Source organism: Hyperolius riggenbachi, chromosome 6 (genome assembly GCF_040937935.1).
Source record: "Hyperolius riggenbachi isolate aHypRig1 chromosome 6, aHypRig1.pri, whole genome shotgun sequence".
NCBI classification, from domain to species: Eukaryota; Metazoa; Chordata; class Amphibia; order Anura; family Hyperoliidae; genus Hyperolius; species Hyperolius riggenbachi.
The window spans coordinates 266,068,405-266,088,583 of NC_090651.1; the positions used below are offsets into that span (position 1 = coordinate 266,068,405).

General features: G+C 43.1%; 1 protein-coding gene across 3 annotated transcripts in view; it reads right to left on the reverse strand.

Moving 5' to 3' along the window:
* Nucleotides 1-19,593, reverse strand: part of DRD2 (dopamine receptor D2) — a 593,536-nt gene extending 573,943 nt beyond the window's left edge. For all 3 annotated transcript variants that reach the window (XM_068240780.1, XM_068240778.1, XM_068240777.1), the window contains exon 1: nt 18,472-19,593. The gene's annotated coding sequence lies outside the window, so the exon portion shown is untranslated. The remainder of the gene's footprint in view (nt 1-18,471) is intronic.
* Between the last annotated feature and the right edge of the window lie 586 nt (nt 19,594-20,179).

The following is a 20,179-nucleotide window of genomic DNA, read 5'->3' on the forward strand; positions in this document are numbered from 1 at the left end:
ATGATACATACATAGACATACTGTATGTCTATGGCAGGGATTAGATTGTGAGCCCTTCCGTGGGACAGTTAAGCGACACTGCTGTCCAATCGCGGGCTGGCAGGCTGATCACGGAGCCCAGCTGTGCTTAGTGTCGGCTGCTCCTGTGAGTTCCCGTTGCTCTTCACGAGATCACACTTTATGGCATGAACGAGGAAGCCACCCTGCAGCTGCCATCCTGTGTTAGGCGGTCACAGAGTGGTTAAGGTTAGGCATCAGGAAGGGTTTTTTTTTTTTGGTTAGGCAACAGAAAGGGGGGTTTTAGGGTTGGGCATTGTAGAGGGGAAAGTTCTGTGTAGGAGTAAGGTTAGGTTTCGCTGTAGTAAAATATCTGTAACATTTACCAATGTTTTACATTTGACACTACCAATATTTTTTTGTTTTCATTTAGCATCCAATTCACAATGGTATTTATCATTTAGACTTATATCGGTTTCACACTGCACCCATTTTTCCTCATACCTCTATTTCATGCACGCCATATCAGTATGTACAATATTATGTGGTGTGAGATTTTCAGGAAGTGTTCCGCCAATTACCTTTAAGCATTTTATTGTTGGCTAACCCTGCATCTGCTGAATGTCCGGGGTGGTATTAATGCTATTCCCTCTCCAAGTTTTATCAACATGGATAATTCGGGTACTGGATAAAGCTGGCACCAAATGACCTTTTTTTTTTTCTAATTAGAGCTCCCGTAATGGCCGGCACCCAAATTAGTTGCTGAGCGCCAATATAACTATTATTTCCAGTACTGCCTATGGCGGCGCCCAAATCATTGGAGCAGCTCTGCACTGAAATTAGCTGTCTCGATCTTGTTATTGTTTTTTTTCAGGATGAATAGAGCATTTTTAATGTTAAAAATGTAATCTTACATATTACATAAAACATGCATAGAAACTAGGCAAAACTTAGGGGAAAAAAGTTTTTCTCGCAGCAAATTTTTTTTTTAAAGTGAAGTCAACTTTTTTTTTCTTTAAACTATTTTTTCATGTCTCTTGAGTGTAGAGACACCAAAATGGTGTATTTATTTATAATTTGGCAATATTGGATGTCACAGGAAAATTTGTATGTATTTGGGCTACAGTATAGAGCAAGTTGCTGTAGAACATTACCTGGAGGAGAGGCATACAGACACAATGTCCGTGCAGCTCTCCCCCCTTGTTATGATTGCAGTGATCACATGATCACCACAATCATGTGATCTGCAGAGCACCAATTGGACTCTGACACCACCCACAGGAATGGCAACTGCCAGTGCCAGGTCCCATGGGATACTATAACACGTTACAGATAAAAATCCACAGTACAGTTCCACCCCTATTCAAATATCAATTTAGACAAACACAGCAAAAATGGGGCTTTAAATGAACAAATCTTAGTATATTATTTATTTCTTCATATCAAAAAGTCTTCATAGTTGCGGACACACAGGTAGACAACAATTTTCCAGAACTCCACATAACAACCAAACCGACTGCCTGACACGTGTTTCACGATCAGAGATCGCCTCCTCAGAGGCACACAGTATACATGTATATCACATGAAGGTCCAGATAGAGACCACAGACCACAATCTGTTAAGATATGAAGAACCCCACCAAGTGGACGCAGTCCAAAAAAGCCACCGTCCGCGGCAAATGCGGAAAAATGATGATCATTTTTCCGCATTTGCCGCGGACGGTGGCTTTTTTGGACTGCGTCCACTTGGTGGGGTTCTTCATATCTTAACAGATTGTGGTCTGTGGTCTCTATCTGGACCTTCATGTGATATACATGTATACTGTGTGCCTCTGAGGAGGCGATCTCTGATCGTGAAACACGTGTCAGGCAGTCGGTTTGGTTGTTATGTGGAGTTCTGGAAAATTGTTGTCTACCTGTGTGTCCGCAACTATGAAGACTTTTTGATATGAAGAAATAAATAATATACTAAGATTTGTTCATTTAAAGCCCCATTTTTGCTGTGTTTGTCTAAATTCCCATGGGATACTCACAGCAGCGAGGATGGGTGGATGTATAAACCAGCTACTGTTTTAATATGGGGCTGTCACTGACAACTGACAGCCGCATGCCTTATATAAATGGCAGTTGGTAGTAAAGTGGGAAAAACTAAAGTTTGTTCTATGCAATTATTTACTAGTTCTTGTTACTTTCTTGTGTGTGTGTGCTTCCTATATTTCTGCCAGAATTCTCTGCATTGTATTCTGATGTTAATAACTATCTTTCTATCTATCAAACACACACACACACTTTAAGGAAACCTGCCAGTGCCGTTTCTGACCAGGCAACCAGAGAAATTGATTGGGGCTGCAGGAAGTCAAGGGGGACCCATAAATATTAATTGCCTCTGCTCATGTAGTCCTTCTTTCAATCTGGAAAAACAAGATGTCTGCAGCAATCTCTATTGCAGATATAAGAAATTATACACACATTAAAACTTTTTGTGGAAAAAAAAGAAAATAAATTATAAACACAGGCACACACAGTGTTGCACCGCTCCAACCCATCTCCCCCCCCCCCTTCTCCACCTATGGTGACACAGGGATTTTTAACAAATTACAGACGCGATGTCGCTGTGCTCATGTGCATTAGCGCATTATATATGCTTCCGTGCAACACATCCTGCTTGGCTCAATGCCAGATGGGGAATACTGCGTAGTAATGCGGTATTCCCAGAAGTCTTGCTTCTGGCGGTGCAATGCTGTGTGGTGGAAGCATCAGGATTATACAGGTGGCAGCCATTAGCAATTCCTCCTTTGCTAGACACCATCTACTCCACCAGTTTGCCGGATTATTTCCCGGCAATATGAAAGGAAGGGAGGGGTTTCTCCAATAAATGTAAAATATTTTATATTTGTCATCAAGCAGCTGAAAAAAGGCTGCTATTTATTATTATAATTTAGAAAACAGATTTTATTTCGGAAATCTTGTATTTTTAATTTGGGTCCACTTTAAGGGAAGGGAAATTGCGGCAGTTCTGAGTGTTTTCTTTAGATTAAGGACAGTGCAGAACTGTCCCTGATAAGAAGTGGCTAATACCACTTCTTAACCCCACAGAGCAGATTTATGCTGACACCTCATAGCTTCCTTTTTGATTTACTGCCATCTAACCACCCTCATTTGTTACTGAGGTGAACTCCCCTTCACCCTGGTGATGTTTATTTGTTTAACCACTTGAGGACTGCAGGGCTAAACCCCCCTAGTGACCAGGCCATTTTTAGCAAAATTGGCTACTGCAGCTTTAAGGCCAAGCTGCAGGGTCGCACAACTCAGCACACAAGTAATTCCCCCCCTTTTTCTCCCCACCAACAGAGCTCTCTGTTGGTGGGGTCTGATCGCTCCCCCCATGTTTATTTTTTTTTAAATAAATATTATTGTTTGGCGTTTTTGTTTAAAAACCCCTGTTTCTTTAAGACCCTCTCTTCCCTCCCTCCCTCCCTCCCCACAGCCAGCCAATTATGGCGATCGGCTGTCATAGGCTTCTGCCTATGAGAGCCGATCGCTCTTTTGTCCCCCATGGGGACAGCCGTGTCACACGGCTGTCCCCAGTGCAGCGCTGCTGCTCATCGCAGCGCTGCACGTAGTAAATAGACGGCGTGATCGCCGTCTAACAGTCTCCCGAGCGGCAATAGCCGCTCGGAGACTGAAGGCGGGGCGGAGCTCCGCCCTCCGAGCATGAGATGCGCGCGCACCATGCGCGCGATCTCATGCAAAACAGAGCCCCAGGACTTTACGCCAATTGGCGTTAGGCGGTCCTGGGGCTGCCGCCGCGGCCACGCCTACTGGCGTGACGCGGGCGGCAGAAGGTTAAGAGAAGGAGGGGAATTGCAGACGAGTGTGTGGAGAATTGACTGGTTAGAGCATGTTAAAAATGTGTGTAAAAGACAGAGCAGACATTGAGATTATTTGAGAATGAAAGTTTAGGAGAGAAATTACAGCCTGAGCTTCTGGTGTCCCAGATGGATAAACAAACAAGTCATACACTGTTGTGTTCTTTTGTCTGAGACACTGTTCTAGCTCCTCCTCACTTAGAACAGTTTAGGAAGGAAACAGCACCATCTAGTAGCTTCTTAAGGTACCTGAGACAGTTCTGCATGGAGTTCTACAAACCTACCAGCGTTTTGTCTCAGACGCTCTTGAGAAATCTGGCCCAATGTTTCTTAGCAAAAAAAAAATGTTTGCTTACAAATTTGGACACATTTGCTACGAAACTGCGCACAATGGTGCAGGGAAATTTGGGCACACCATGCGCTACCATAGTCCAAAATGTGAATTACGAGCTATAGCGGTGCTCAGGCAGTAATTTGGGCACCGCAAAATGATGCAGCCCAAATTACTTTAAAAAACAGCATAATTCTTCCAGCATCAATAGCTATCATTCTGATTCAAAACTTCTTGCTTTTATTGATTAGCTACAATACTCTACTGCTACTGCTGTGAACTTGATATCTTATTCCTAGGATTTTATCCTTAAGTAAAAGAATATTTGGATCTGAGGTGGATGTCATCACATGCTATATTATAAGAGGATACACCCTATTGATCGCCATAGTCGTTGTGCAATGAGATAGGCCATTTTCATTAAAGAAAGCCTGAGATGGGCCCATAAAAAAAATGCTACCTGATCCGTGGCGCTAAGCGGATCAGGTAGCCACCAAAACCGCTGCTCTTCGCCGCTCCTGTGGGCCGCACTGGCCCACTTTCACTTTTGTGACCTCTGGATCATGAAGCTTGATTGATTCTCTCTCCCAGCGTGCAGGGAGGCAGGGGATCGGCAGGGGGCACGGCCAGGGAGGGAAAGCTGCCCAGTGGCAGGTCTGAAAACCCTGCAGGAATGCCCCTAGCGAGTGTTTTGAACAGGAAATCAATCTCCTTTATTTAACCTCCGACATAGTGACAAATACTGTCGCTAATCTAGGGGCTAAAGTGCGGTGGTCAGGAGGCAGAGAGTGGCGGTGTGGAGACACAGAGGCATGTCATGAGACAGTGAACATGCCTCTGTGTCCCATCTGCCCCTAAGGAACTGCCTCGGGTTCTCTTTAAAGGAAAATACAATGGAAATTAAGTGAAAACATTAAAAGTATCACTATAAAACGTGAGAGGTGCCAACTTTTCATGTACTTGTACTAGAAAAAAAATGCCAATGCAATATTAGCCTTCCTGGCAGTAACCTCGAACGTAGTTCGGGGTAAGCCGCGCAGGAGGTTTTCTCCGGCCCTGCTCGGCGGATTTTCTTAATTTTTTTTTTGCTGGACGCAGCTAGCACTTTGCTAGCTGCGCCAGCACACCGATTGCCGCCGCCCCGCGCCCGATCGCCGCTATCCGTTGCGGCGCGCGGCCCCCCCCCAGACCCCGAGCGCTGCCTGGCCAATCAGTGCCAGGCAGCGCCGAGGGGTGGATCGGGACTCCCAATGACGTCACGACGTCGCTGACATCGCTGACGTCATCCCGCCCCCTCGCCATGGCGACGGGGGAAGCCCTCCAGGAAATCCCGTTCTTTGAACGGGATTTCCTGATCGGAGATCGCCGAAGGCGATCGAATGTAGCGAGCCCTGGGCTCGCTACATGATTTAACAAAAAAAAAAAAAAACTGCCGCACTGCCTCCTGGAGGAATTTTTCATACCGCCAGGAGGGTTAACACCAAACTTAAACTTTCTCATTACAAGGGAAAAATGAAACCATTGAAAGTTTTTAACCTTTGAATTGTCACAAATTGTTATTGCACACTTCAGAAAGTGATGAGAAGGTCTAGATTTATATTGTGTATGTCATTGACATTTATGCAGCTTTTTGACACTTAGCCAATGATTCACTTAGTGATTCTTAAACCTCTCTAGAACTATTGATTAAAGGTTTACTTACATACAAGATACAAGAAGGATTTATTCGCCAAGTGCGGGGGTACCGTACTCGGAATTGCTTGTGGTACACATGGCTTAGGCAAAGTACACAGTAACAGAATGTCCATATTACATATGTGGCTATGATACACAAACAACAATAGTACATTTTACGACTGCAATTGCTACCATTTTACGTTCTAGCAGCCTTTACAAGATAACCTTGGCGGAGTTCAAGCATTCATTAACAGTATGATGGCTTCGCTGTGTTAGCGTGAGCTAGATACAGACTATAAGGCGGAAGAGCAGCACCTAAGGCAAGCGTGCTGATTGTGGACTTGGAAGTAGTCACGAGTCTGTGTTGTTGAGCAGTAGAACTGCCTGGGGGAAGAAAGAGTTCCTGCACCTGGTGGTCTTGGAAGGAATGGTTCGGAAGCGCCGGCCGGACCAGAGACGCTCAAAGAAGCGGCTGCCAGGGTGGGAGGGATCGCAGGAGATCGTGATGGCCCTCTTCCTCATCCTAGCCGCGTGGAGGAGATCGAGAGGTGGTAGGGGTGATCCGATGATCTTTTCTGCCTCACTAATGATTCTTTGCAGCTTACGTCTGTCACTAGCCATTGTGCTGGCATACCAGACGATGACTGAGGAGCAAAGTATGGACTCTGTGGTAGCGGTGTAGAAGCTGGCCAGCAGCTCCCGAGGCATGCCAAATTTTTTAAGTTGGCGCAGGAAGAATAGCCTCTGTTGTGCCTTCTTCTGAATTTTGATGGTGTTTTGACCCCATCTCAGGTCAGTGGATAGGGTTGTGCCAAGGAACCGGACCGATGATACTCTGGAGACTTCGGTCTCGCCTATGTGGACTGGTGGGAGAGTGGAGGGGTTCCTCCTGAAATCAACAACCAGCTCAACTTTTTTTTTTTGCGTTGAGAACAAGGTTGTTATTCTTGCACCAATTGCAGATCCTTTCTATCTCGCCGCGGTAGTCTTGCTCACCATGGCTGCCAATGAGACCGATGATTGTTGTGTCATCGGCAAATTTGATAACCTTGACGGAGTCCGAGGCGGAAGTGCAGTTGTTGGTGTACATGGAGAACAGTAGCGGGGACAGTACACACCCTTGAGGTGCCCCTGTGTTGGTTCTCTCGCTGGAGGAGCAGTTGCCGAGCTTGACCTGTTGTGTCCTATCTGTGAGGAAGCTCCTGAGCCATGCGCGAAGTGTGGGGTCGACACCGAGCTGCGCCAGGTTATCAACCAGGATGTCTGGGCAGATCGTATTGAAGGCCGAGCTGAAGTCCAGGAATAGGATTCTGGTGTAGGAGCCAGGCCTGTCGAGGTGCTCCATGATGTAAGCAAGGCTGACGTTTATGGCATCTTCAATGGACCTGTTGGCCCTGTATGCGAATTGGAGTGGGTCAAGCAGTGCATCAGTGGTGCGTTTGAGGTGAGCGAGGACTAGCCGTTCCAGAACCTTCATGATGGTAGGTGTTAGGGCCACGGGTCTGAAGTTGTTGAGGTCTGTGCTGCCTGGCTTTTTGGGGACTGGTACGATTGTGGACCTCTTGAGACAGGAGGGGACTGTGCCTTCCTCAAGCGACTTACTGAACAGGGTAGTGAGCACCGGGGCCAACTGATCCGCACAGGTCCTTAGGTAGTTTGATGAAACACCATCCGGGCCTGAGGCCTTCCTGGGGTTGAGCTTGCAGAGCAGCCTATGAACTTCTGCCTCCTGGACTGTGACTGGTGCAGTGATGTCTCGGTCACACCTATGGCTACACCAGATTATATTATATATCATCACTTATTTTGCAAAGGTAACTCATAGTATTTTAAGGACTTTAGAGTAGAAGTTTATTAGAAGAAGAAGAGCACTGAGAAATAATTGTCACTGATAATTGCCACTGCGCTACCTATGACAATGTAGGGGTGTTACAAATGATAGATGGCAACAGGGTCGGATTTAGGCCAAGACCACATAGACCATGCCCTAGGGCACCACAGGAACAAGGGCACCAAAGCAGCAGGCTAAACTGGTGCAGCATTTGCAAGCTTGCAAATGCTGCAATGCAGGGAGATCAGGCGAGTGCCTGACCGCAGTACTCTGCTGCTAGCCACCTATGCAGGAGCCACCTTGCTCTCTGTGCACATTTGCATTGTGGCTGGCAGGTATGGACGTGGGCAGCATTGGAGATGGAAAGAAAGAGGAAGGTTCTACACTGAAGACGAGCTGATGGCTGCTGCGGTGTGAAGGCAAGCTGGCTGCTTATACTGAAAGGGGAGGTGGGAAAAGGAATGATTAAGGGAGTCATCTGGCTACCTTTACTGGAGAGAACGGGGGAGGGGTCATCTGACTACCTATACGGGAGGAAACATCAGGCTACCACTACTAGAGGGAAGGTGGGGGAAAAGGGCCGGATTTAGGCCAAGGCCAGCCTAGGCCATGGCCTAGGGCACCACAGGGCACCACAGAAGCAAGGGCACCAAAGCAGCAGGCTAAACTGCAAGCTTGCACATTCTGCAACGCAGGGAGATCAGGCGAGCGCCTGACCATGGTACTCTGCTGCTAGCCACCTCTGCAACAGCCACCTTGCTCTCTGTGCACGTTTGCATTGTGGTCGATGGATATGGATTTGGCAGGCATTGGAGACAGAAAGAAAGAGGAAGCTTCTGCACTGTAGACGAGCTGAGTGACACTGATGGCTGTTGTGGTGTGAAGGCAAGCTGCTTACCTATACTGAAGGGGGTGGGAGGGAAGGTGGGATTAAGGGAGTCATCTGGCTACCTATACTGGAGGGAAAGGGGGAGGGGTCATCTGGCTACCTATACTGGAGGGAAAGCTGGGAGGGATCATCTGGCTACCTATACTGGGGGGGTCATCAGGCTACTTATACTAGAGGAAAGGGTAAGGGGTCATCTGGCTGCCTATACTGGAGGGAAGGGGCAGGGGTCATCTCGCTACCTATACTGAAGGGGGGAGGCCGGTGACAGTGGCCTTGGGCGGTAAAGAGTACAAATCCGGCCCTGGATGGCAAGAAGAACTTGATCCTACAGCTCTAAAAGTTTTGTCTGTTTACAAAAGTTATTGCTGATGTGTCTGAATCCAGTTAAGGTTGCAATGTAATTGATAACAACATAAAGGGACTGGTTCAAAGTCAAAGAAAATAGACATCAGGTTATAAGTAGGAAGTTAAACGGAATGACACTCCAAAATGAATCACTACAAAAGCACTCTGAATTTGAGGTGGCCTGGTCAAGTCAGGATGCAGTGATTTTTTTCAGCTATGTCCACTGGTGTAACTATAGGGGATGCAGCCCCTGCACCCTCGGGAGGGGGGGCTGTTTTGGTGGGCAGGAGAGGTCGCAGCATGAGGGGAAAGGGTGGCCACACATTGACGGGGAGGTGGAACAGTCCCCACTCCCTCACCTCAGGCTCTCCCCTCAGCCCGCTCCCCTCCTGCATCAATCATCAGTGTCAGCAGGCAGGAACACATACCTCCATCCACGCAATGGAGGTTCCGATCTCTAAGTGTCTGATGCTACTTCCTGTTTAAACAGGAAGTAGTGTGTAGCACTTAGAGATAGACCTCCATAGCAGATGGAGGTATGTGTTCCTTCCCGCCGCCTGCTGCCACTGATGATTGATCCAGGAGGGGAGCGGGCTAAGGGGAGAGCCCGAGGTGAGGGAGGGGGGACTGTCCCTCCCCGCTGATTTGTGGACACGCTTTCCCCTCATTCCGCGACCCCTACTGCTCCCCAAAATGGCCTTGAGTGGGTCCCAGAGAGGGGGGGCATCCAAATTTTTGCAGGGGGGCCCGGTGATTTCTAGTTACGCTCCAGGCTCTGTCTTCTTATTTTCCTTATGGTAATGAATAAGGACACTTTTATATTGTGGGAGTTTGGGAAGAAAAGGAGATGCTAAATTTAAAATTGTTCTCCAGCCTTAAAATAATACCAACACCATGTTAAATATGAGAAGGCAAGTGTTTCCAGGTCCAGATTCAGCTTTCATGTACAGCATAAGATGTTCTGTCGATGAAGTACTGAGCAGCAATCCATCTATTTTTGTCCAGAATTATTAGTATTATAATAACTAACTTCAGGGGGCGGATAATGTATTTATTATGTTATTATTGGTACGGAAAGACTCTCTTGTGGATGCTTATTGTTGTGCTTTGTCCTCAATTTCCAGTTTCGACAGGGAGTGGAGATATCTTTACAAGAGAGATAAACAGCAATATTTTTCTTCCAGCAGAGAAGAATTAGAATCTCTGACTAGTTTTTTTTTGTTTTTCCTGTGACTACAAATTTTCATAGCTACCACTACCAGTTTTCATAAAAAGCTACAAAGTTCTATTGGTGGTATCAGAGACAGGACATGAGGGACAATTCTCTGCAGCAATACAACTCTCCAGGAGCTTCCTGTCTTTTTCCATTAGTTGAATGACAAATAAAACATTTAAGTGCAGCTAAAGAAAAAAAATAGTTAAATAGACTTTATCTTGCCTCATTAATCTTTTTCATTTATGAATGCAAGGCCAAATTGTTGTCAACATGCATAGGAATGTATTAAGTTTTTTTTGTTTTTTTTTTGCAATAAATAATGCATTGAATTTACTGGCATAGACGTAACCTGTGGTGTCCAAGATAGGATCTTTTGCACGCCTAACTATTCTTGATTGGATAGTTAGCCATTGAGTGTGGCTTCACCAAGAGAGCCAGTATTGAATTTACTGGTATACAATATCTAGAAACTGGTTGGCTGTGGATTATACAAAGCAATGTAGTTTTTAATTGTATGAAATTACAAAACTGCTCATATATCAGTGACATTCTGTATGGTATACTTTTTTAACACTCTGGGCATGATTTACTACTGCTGGAGAGCAAAGGACAACAGCAGAGTACATAACATACCTGATCCAACAAATATCAGCAGGCTTGTTTTTATTGACAGCTACTAAGGGGCAAATGTTCCCTCCCTTTTCCTGAACCACAAAAGAGCAGAGAGTTGCTAAAGATGTATAAATGAATTGCTGTGTGATTACAGTCATTACCATGCATTCACAACTAGAATCTTTATTTATAAATCTAGGCTATTGTAGGTTTGATTAAAATAAGTTCTTCTGCAGGTGTGCAAACACTAATTTGTAACTTTAATGCAACACTCTCTAGGTGAAGGCTGTAAACATTTGTTAATGAAGATAAGAAACGTATGGTGAGCTGTCCTGATGCTCAGTGCTCCCCCCGCTCTCCTTCTGCCCCCTCCGGTACCTGTAGTGCCCTCCTGGCCTCACCTTCTGGTCGGCTTCGGGTCACGGTGAGCATCAGGACAGCTCACCATACATGCCTGTTCCCCCCGTATCTCATCTTCATTTGGGCTCTGGGATCCTTTAACTGATAGCAGAAATTAGCAAAACACAACCGGTTATATTTTGTTTTATTTTAATGAAACAAACATTTTAAGTCCATGAAAGTCCATAATGGCAATGTTTGTTAATTATGAGCATTTTTTCATAAACATCAGCAATCCACCCAAATGTATCAAGAGAGTGTGCAGACAAATCACTTCTTTCCACAGTTTACCCATTAGTGTATAATGGGTAAACTGTGGAAAGAGGTGATTTGTCTGCACACTCTCTTGATACATTTGGGTGGATTGCTCAAAGCCTATTAGAACTATTATGGGAGGTGCCAGCAAGTGCCTGGTCCAGTAACACTGTTATTGGCAAGATGTAGAGATGAGCATTAGGCCCCGTTTACACTTAATCAGTTGGAATGCGTTAGTGTGTGTTAAGGGGCCCATACACCTAACGATTCTCCCACCGATATACAGCAGATTCGATCACTGTGATCGAATCTGCTGTGAAATCGTTGTGAAAACGAACGCTGACAGAACGATCAATTTCCATAAAAAATCAATCGTTCCCGTTGATTCCCATCGATACGTCCATGTGGAAAATTTTGCTTGATCGCCTGCGGGTCAGGAGTGCATCGATAGCGGCGTTCGAATGCCTGATGACCGACGCTAGCGGCAATACATTACCTGCTCCAGCCGGCGCGTGTCCCAGCTCTCTCCGCTGTCCCTTCTCCGTACTCGGCTCCTCCAGCTTCACTGAACTTCCTGTCCCGGCAGAAAGTTTAAACAGTAGAGTGCCCTCTACTGTTTAAACTTCCCTGGCAGGAAGTTCAGTGAGGCTGGAGCCGGACACGGAGAAGAAGACAGCGGAGACCAGGGGACACGCGCCGGCCGGAGCAGGTAATGTATGCGGGGGAAGGGCCCGGGGGGCGGCGGCAGCTTCACAGATTGTGATCGGTTTCATGCTGAAATCGATTCACAATCTGTTTGCAGTAAAGGCAGCCATATGATCCCTCTCTGATCAGATTCGATCAGAGAGGGATCTATCTGTTGGTCGGATCTGATGGCAAATCGACCGGTGTATGGCTACCTTTAGTATGCATTAGTATGCGTTAGTGGGCTTTGGTATGCGTTTTTTTTTTCCATAGAAGTGCATTGAGAAGAAGATTTCAGTTAAAACATGTTAAGTGTGAAAGGTGCTATAGGAAAACATGGACATTACTTTGAAGGTCAGTTTTCTTTTAGTTATAACTGAGAGCAACTGATTAAGTGTAAAAGGACCCTAAGGGATTTGTATGCTGAAACTAAATAGAACAAGGGAGGGCAAGTATTCAGGTAATGTGAGCCGATTAGGAGGGTTATTATTTTGGAAATGTATTTTAGGAGTAGTTCTTAGGGCTGCAAGTGTAAGATATGAAAGGGGTTTGAACTTTGGGAAGGTGAAGGTTAGGCCAAGGCACCAAAAAAGAGCCAGCATTGGGGGAGTTATGATAAGGAAAGAGTTTGGCTGAAGGATTGGATTAGGATTAGGAAGGGTAGCATTTGAGATATTAATTAGGTGATGATTGATAGGGGTGATGCACCAAAACACTGTTGAAAACATTGCAAATCCAAAATAATCACATGACCAGTATATTACTTGTTTGGTTTGATGCCCCTACTCACTATACTCACTATACTAAATCCATGCATAACCCAAACTGTCTGCAGATTTTTTTTTAAGTTGCTTGACCACCTCTAGTTTTGACTTCTATAAAACTGTATTATAACTGCACACTTTATTAATTCATACCTGTTAAAGGACCAGGTTTCTTCTATCCATACACTGGTAAAATGTTTTACTTTTCCACTTGTATTCTTTGCAATTAAAATGTAAATCCTTCTTACATTTCTATCTAGAGATATCATTTATTTCCAAGCATGGCAGACGATGTAAATAAGAGACAACCTGGATAGCGTACATTTTTGTAGGAAATGAAAACACGTAGCTTTGCACATTATGTAACACAGGTGGCCAAATGTTTTATAGCAATCCACAACACCTGCATTGCTACTGCAGTTCTTACTCCAATTAATAATGTTGATTGTGGAAGCACTACACTGTGGGCAAAGACACGTAAAGCAGTGCAATTTTGGAATGTCAGACAATGTTGTATATGCTCTGTCAGTTGTCCCTGCATATCACACACTATACCTATTGGAACAGAGCTGTTTTTTTCTTGCCAGAAAGTGTAGTACAGACTGCACCCACTGAAGTTTCCTTCATTCCTCTCAATCACAGTATGGTAATCCAAAACAGAGTTGGCACTTTTCAAGACAATAGCCCTAGGAACAGTAGAAATCTGGTTTCTCTCCATTTAACACATGATGACTCCTTGACAAATAAATCTTTAATTTGCCACCCCTTTCTTAATACTTATTAAGCCCTTATCCCTTATGCCATCGGGGGAATGGCCAGGGTGGCTGAGCCAGTGTGTGTGGGTAGTATATACACTTTTTTCTCCTGTCTTTCTTCCAGCTTGCATGAAGAATGCCTGCTCCATCTATTTCAGCTGCATTCCTGCCACACACTGACTGGGAACCCTGACTTTGAGATATTTTAATTTGTCATCAAGGCTTCCTATTTTTCCACTTGTCTGGAGCAATAAAAATCATAAGCCTGATGCAAAAATGCAATTAATTGAATGCCTAACCAAGCATCCATATGGATCCATATTTCCTTGCAATATATCCCCAAATGATTTGGGAATCAGGCACTGCCACTGAGCCTTTAAGCCAAAATGGGGCTTATGCGGCAGTTGTCGAGGCTTTGCTACTTATTGCTGGGAGCTTCAGATAGTGGTTACCAGCACTGGGGCTTGGTTATTATATAGCTGCGCTCTGGAAATGAGCACAGGGGATTGGCTATGGTATAGTCGAGCTTTGGACATCGGTGCTGGTGTTCAGCTATAATATTGATGAGCTCAAGATATCGGTTGCAGGAAATACAAACATCATTAGGGAGCTCTAGATCTTGGTACTGGGGCATGGGTATGACAACACTGAGCTCTGGGCAGTGTGGTAGGTAGTCTTAGGAAGGTAAGTGTTAGGGGAAAGAGTTGAGTGTGGATAGATTTAATAGTCGGGGAGATGAGGTTCTGGGTATGGCATTTAAGAAGGACTTAGCTTTTAGTAAGAGGTCTAGTGTTAAGTCAATATTAAAAGTTTGCTATGGTAGAGGGTTAGTGTCAGGCACAAGGATAGGGGTTTGTTTTGGTGAGGGGTTTTGTTTTGGTGAGGGGTTTGGTGAAGGGTTTAGAGTTAAGCTTGTAGATAGAGGTTTACTTTTTTGGGGTTAGGGTTAGGAATCAGGCAAGCTGATCATAGAATATTGGTAATATGCACCATTGCTGGTCTGTCAGTAATACCCAACATCCAAATTAGCTCATGCCTGTACTCATATGGCTAGCCATAACAATAATAATGATGAGGATCGAGCGGTACCGTGTTTTACTTTTTACCTTTTTTTTCCACATTTTTAACACATTGCACATGAGTACATGCACATGCATGCATGTTGCTCTAAATACAAAATAAAGAAAGATGGATTGCACTTCAGGGCCACCACACGTCTTTGATAAATGATGTAAATGGTATGCTCATCAGACAGTGTAATCTGTAGCAGCGAATAAGGAAATTATGCACACCCATGCATGCTTTTCTGTTAATTGCCATAGATCACACTATTTGAACATGGGCATGGCTGCTGATGTGCAGGAAGTCATAGTAGCTTGCATTTCCTGCACATTGCAAATGTTTACTGTCCGAATAAGATATGATTGCACCCAAATTTGTAAGCAATGTCACACTAAGCCAGATTATATCAATATACCACCTTTCAGCTTCTTCCTCCACTACATCTAGGTCTTAGTTTTGAGTGGATGGCTCTGAAAATAGGACAAATCTAAGTACTTAGTCCCACAAAGGTTAATAACTCTGTAGGAAAACGGTTTTATCTGTATTTGTATTTAAGATTCATAAACCACATCACATATCAATAAGACATTCTTCACTTGCCAAACCTTTTACAAAGTAAGGAACAGTGACTAAATCCAAGTTTCAAGTACTCCACAAGTAAATATCCTAAAGGTAGCTTAAGGCTTCTGTGATAACAACTTCACATAAATATTTTGGTCATTGACCACAAAAGCTAACACAAATTAAGGTTTAACATATTGATTATGACTTTGAGCACATAAATAAGAACACCATGAGTCAAGGTATAAAAACACAACAACATGGATCTCTTACTTATTACCCACACATAAAGTCTAAATCTCTTCATTGTATTTATAAGGCACTATCATTCTTTAAATGTTTTAAAGTGAACATTGAACAACTCACTTCACTTTCACTATGTGTTTTCCTCGAAGAAGTTCATAATATATTGCATGTAACAGCTCTTCCATGTTCTGAGATCAAAAGTGACATTCAGGGAAAAGCCATTCAAAAATAGGGACAGCATACCAACTTATTGCATAAGGTGTTCTCGTTAGGATTTGAACTTGGGTGCCAGGTAACCAATAGGGTGGACTTTCAAAATTAATTGCAGGCATGTCCAAATTGACATATTTTTTTAATTGGGAGATTTGTCATGAATACACAAGTGGAATTCTCAAAGTATTTGCCTGTTTAGTTCAATTTTGATATTTTACAACTAATAAAATAAACCTTTGCTTGTGATTTTAACAAGTTAAAGGCATTGGCATTACAATCAAACCCATTAGATATCCAGCAATGTCCATTGTCTCAGTAAGGTGTTGATGCTGTCTAGGTGAAATTTTCCTGATGGTCTACAAATTCTCCTTAAACCAATCCTCAACTCTCCTAAACAAATTGTGAAGTACTAACTCTCCCAATCCCAATTTTCCAAGGCCAAGAGTTAGGATTAGGAGAAAAAAAGTTAGCAGAATTAGGGTTGGGGTGTTAGAGTTAAGAGAATATTGGTTAGAACAGCTGTTAAGGTGAACTGCAAATAGTTTTGTGATAATACAGGTCAAGGGAAACCTGCTCACTTTAGAAGAATTAAGATTAGCTAAATTTAGATAAAATGTTTGTGCAATTATATAAAAATTCAGGCTATGCCAAATTAGCCAGAGTCTATCACTACTATTAACTACCTAGCTCCTAAGTACTGAGCATACTAATATGGTTATCCTACTAAGCAAAATGTTCCAATGATGTGTATTCAATCATGTAATTATCATATAATATAATAAGAGAATATGATACAGTATGACCAGAAAGAAAAGCAAGAAAGGCTGGCACCTTCAGTGCAAATGTTTATTGAAGCCGATCTGATAAACATGTAATACAGACTGCCACAGCTAAGATATTAGCGTCTCAAACCCCGTGGAGACAGTGGGAGAGGAGGTGGGCTCATCAGGCACTATACAGACGAACGACAATCGTTTGGCATCTTGAAAGATGCTTGGTCACGTTGACATTCCGGGATGTACTAAATAACTACAAACCCTAGAATATTTTCCTCAGGCATATTATTATAACATTCTGGGACTTGTTTTTGCAGTAATTTTTGTGAATGCCTTTCACGGGAAACAAAAAGTGGTGCTGTAGTAATTATCGTAAAAATACTTCTACATGTAGGTTTCTACTGCCTGGTAAGCTCTTATCCATATCAATAAAATGGAAAATGGGATCTTTTTTTTTTAAAGACAATAAGTGAGTTACTGTCACTTAGTGAAAAAGTTGATGGTCGGCCTTGAGGAAATGTTGATCATATTTTTTTTATATGTGGCTTGGCTTCATCTTTGGTGGGAAGTAATACACCTACCATATACCTTATGGAAGAGCAAGTTCAGCATAGAAGACACTGACTATATCAGTGGTTTAAAATAAATTCAGGATATGTCCTTCAAGCTATTGATACTTAGTCAACTGATCAATAAATAAAAATAATGTAGGGCTCCACTGAACAGTGAACCAGTAATTTTATCTTCTATATCTTCTATATAGAATTCCCATTAGGTTAAGCCTACAATTTAATTTTAGACTAGATAGAATAGACTGAGCGTGTGTTTGTACAATACACAGACATGAAGCCTGTATCACTTTTATGGAAGTGTAAGTGTGTCATCATAAGACATTTTTTTTTCTGTAATTATTCAGTGATGGAGACAGTAATGGTGGTCTGCTCACAATAACCCATAACATCAAGCCCATTCCAGGTTATTATTTTAGAGGAGTAAAAATGGAATTATGGTTGGTTGCTGTGAGTAATTGCACTTTAATTACTACTTTTTCCCTCTTAGGCAGACTGCTGAAGAGTACAACCCCATAACAGTAATTTCATTCAGAATGCTTTTCTTCCTAAATTGATTAAACACACACATTTCAAACACAAGAAACAACTGTTTCATTCCATACAGAGTGTGCTAAATCTCTGTAATCCCTGCCTGACCCTTACCTACTAAGTGCAACGTTAGGTCATGTGGAGTCTGGACCTATGTCAAACATAAACAAAAATAATCTATAAGCATTCTACCTTTTGAATAATCCATTTGGCTAATTAACATGCCAAATCATTCATTATTTTTAAAGGAAAGTATTAGTTTATCAGATCTCACAGACCTCAGCATGCAGATAATAATGAACATTAGAGCAGGGCTCCTTTTGCCAGTGGGCTCTGGATGGTAAAGAGTTAAATGCAGCTTGTGATGACAGGTCTGCTGCTGCTCAGGGACTAAACTGCCCAGCACAAATTTATAGGAAACATTTCTCACAGTCACTGTTTTAACAGAGGCTTTGGAAAAGGTCACCATCACTGTGGAAATTAACCCTAGCAGCATTAACCCTAGCACTATGTTGTAGTGATGTCCAGCTGGTACATTTTGATTTGTAATTGCTCTGTCTTTCTCTCTAGCTACCTACCAGCTATCTGTGTTTACATATACTTCTTAAAGGCAAGTACAACCAGGAATGTCCTTTCACTTTGCTTTATTGATACTACAACTAATATAGTACATCACTGCTCCTGGCCAAAGGAGTAAAGCATAAGAGTTTAATACATGCGGTTCAATGTATATGCATTTCTGCCTAAAGTGTGTCTAGCGATAGAAATATTGTAAGAGGCTTCATATAAACATTACATAATGGTCTTTTGCATCATAGCCAGTTCTACAGTTTGAATGCTGACTTGTTTAGATACAGGTTCATTTATATATTAAAATCTGCTGTCTTACCTTCAAGCCATAAGAATCAGAAGAACTGGTGCATTTCAAGGGAGAGACTCCTAGATCCACACTACTTTCTGAGGTGTCAAGTTCTAGGGAGTTTCCATATTCAGAGCAGAAAGCAGTCGTTTCTACAACAGTTATGTGTGAGGAAGCAGTTTTGATAGCTGTTTTTTTAAGGGTCCTCAGTTCGCCAATAATTGACTGCACCTAAGAAGAAGAAAACACTGTCTCTGAACTGGGAGTTGACCAGCAATTGCCTTTTCAGTCCGTAGTTGCAGTTGGCCACCAGAAGGATATAGTGGCAAGCAACAGATGAGTTGCATGCACAGCAGTTTTTCACAAATCACTGCATTAAGCTCACTAACCTTTCCAGTTTGAATACATGAACCCTGCGTATCAGGAATAAAGAATCCTTAACAGCCGGAATAAAGGATCAGGCATGTATCAGCTCAGGAAAGTTTGTCTCTGTCAAGATGAGTCAAAGTTCCAGCGTTTGCTTCTTTAAGAGTATCTAACAGCCAATTAGGATTTGTGTTCGTTTCTTGATTCTTTGGAGTGCTAATAAGCTTGCTAATGCTGAACTGAAAACAAAATCACGATGAGGAGAAGCCAGCACTGAAGTCAACAGGGTCTACATAGAAAGCAGTGAGAGTGCTTCCCAGCTTCAGTGAAAGGAGGAAGCGCGATAGTCTACTATGAGAAAGTGACTAGATATTCAGCACAGAGGTCCGGACAGCTCCCAGCGAACGTCTTACATTGAGGAGAATGATAATTCAGCACTGGGGTCTGGACAGCTCCCAGCGAACGCCTTGCATTCAGGAGAATGATAATTCAGCACTGGGGTCTGGACAGCTCCAGCGATCTTCTGCTGTCAGTGCTATAGAGAGAGTGGATATTCAGCATTAAAGCACGGACTGGAGTTCTCAGGTAAGAAGGCGGAGCAAGACTCCAACAGCCTCAGCACCAGGCACTTCACTTACTTAATTTACTTATCTCGCCCTCTCTCTTATAATCGCATGTATTCTTGTATACAAATGCGCAGGAATTGCGTTACTTGTGCTTCCTCTTGCTCAGTGTACAGGCTGTAAGCACAGCAGCACATTCCTCTCCTGCACATCCTCTTCTGAATAAGAGATTTCTGCTTATGGAGATATTTTTACTGTTCATGAGCTTCATCTGAGAATCAACTCCTAGCTTTTTATAGTGAATGTGAACAATTGTTCTTCTTGTCTAGAAACGCTGCTCCAGCCCCCGCTGCCTCCCGTTCCCCCCCCCCCCCCCTTCCTAGTGCAGACTATTGCTCTCACTCACAATATTGTTTTACACTTTACATTGTGTATAATTGTGATGTCCTTAATATATTTATTTGTTCTTGGACAGAATCTGTCATTTTAAAGCAGAGCCAGCAAATGCATGCTATTTCACTAATACTTCAACTTATTTATTAGTGTAGTTATAGAAATGTAATTTATATTATTAGACCACACATTGACATAGCAATGGAAAGACCACTGTATGAAATGCCCACTGAGTCTAATAAACAACACTAACCAGTTTTTTTTTCCAGATGATTCTCATTAACATTTGATGTCTTGCTGTAGGTTACAGCACACTGCCCATCTTCATTTTTCTTTGCAATGCTCTATTAATTAATCCAGGATATTCCTACTGTTGCTGTATTTATCTCATCAGCAACAGCAGCAGATCGCAGGTT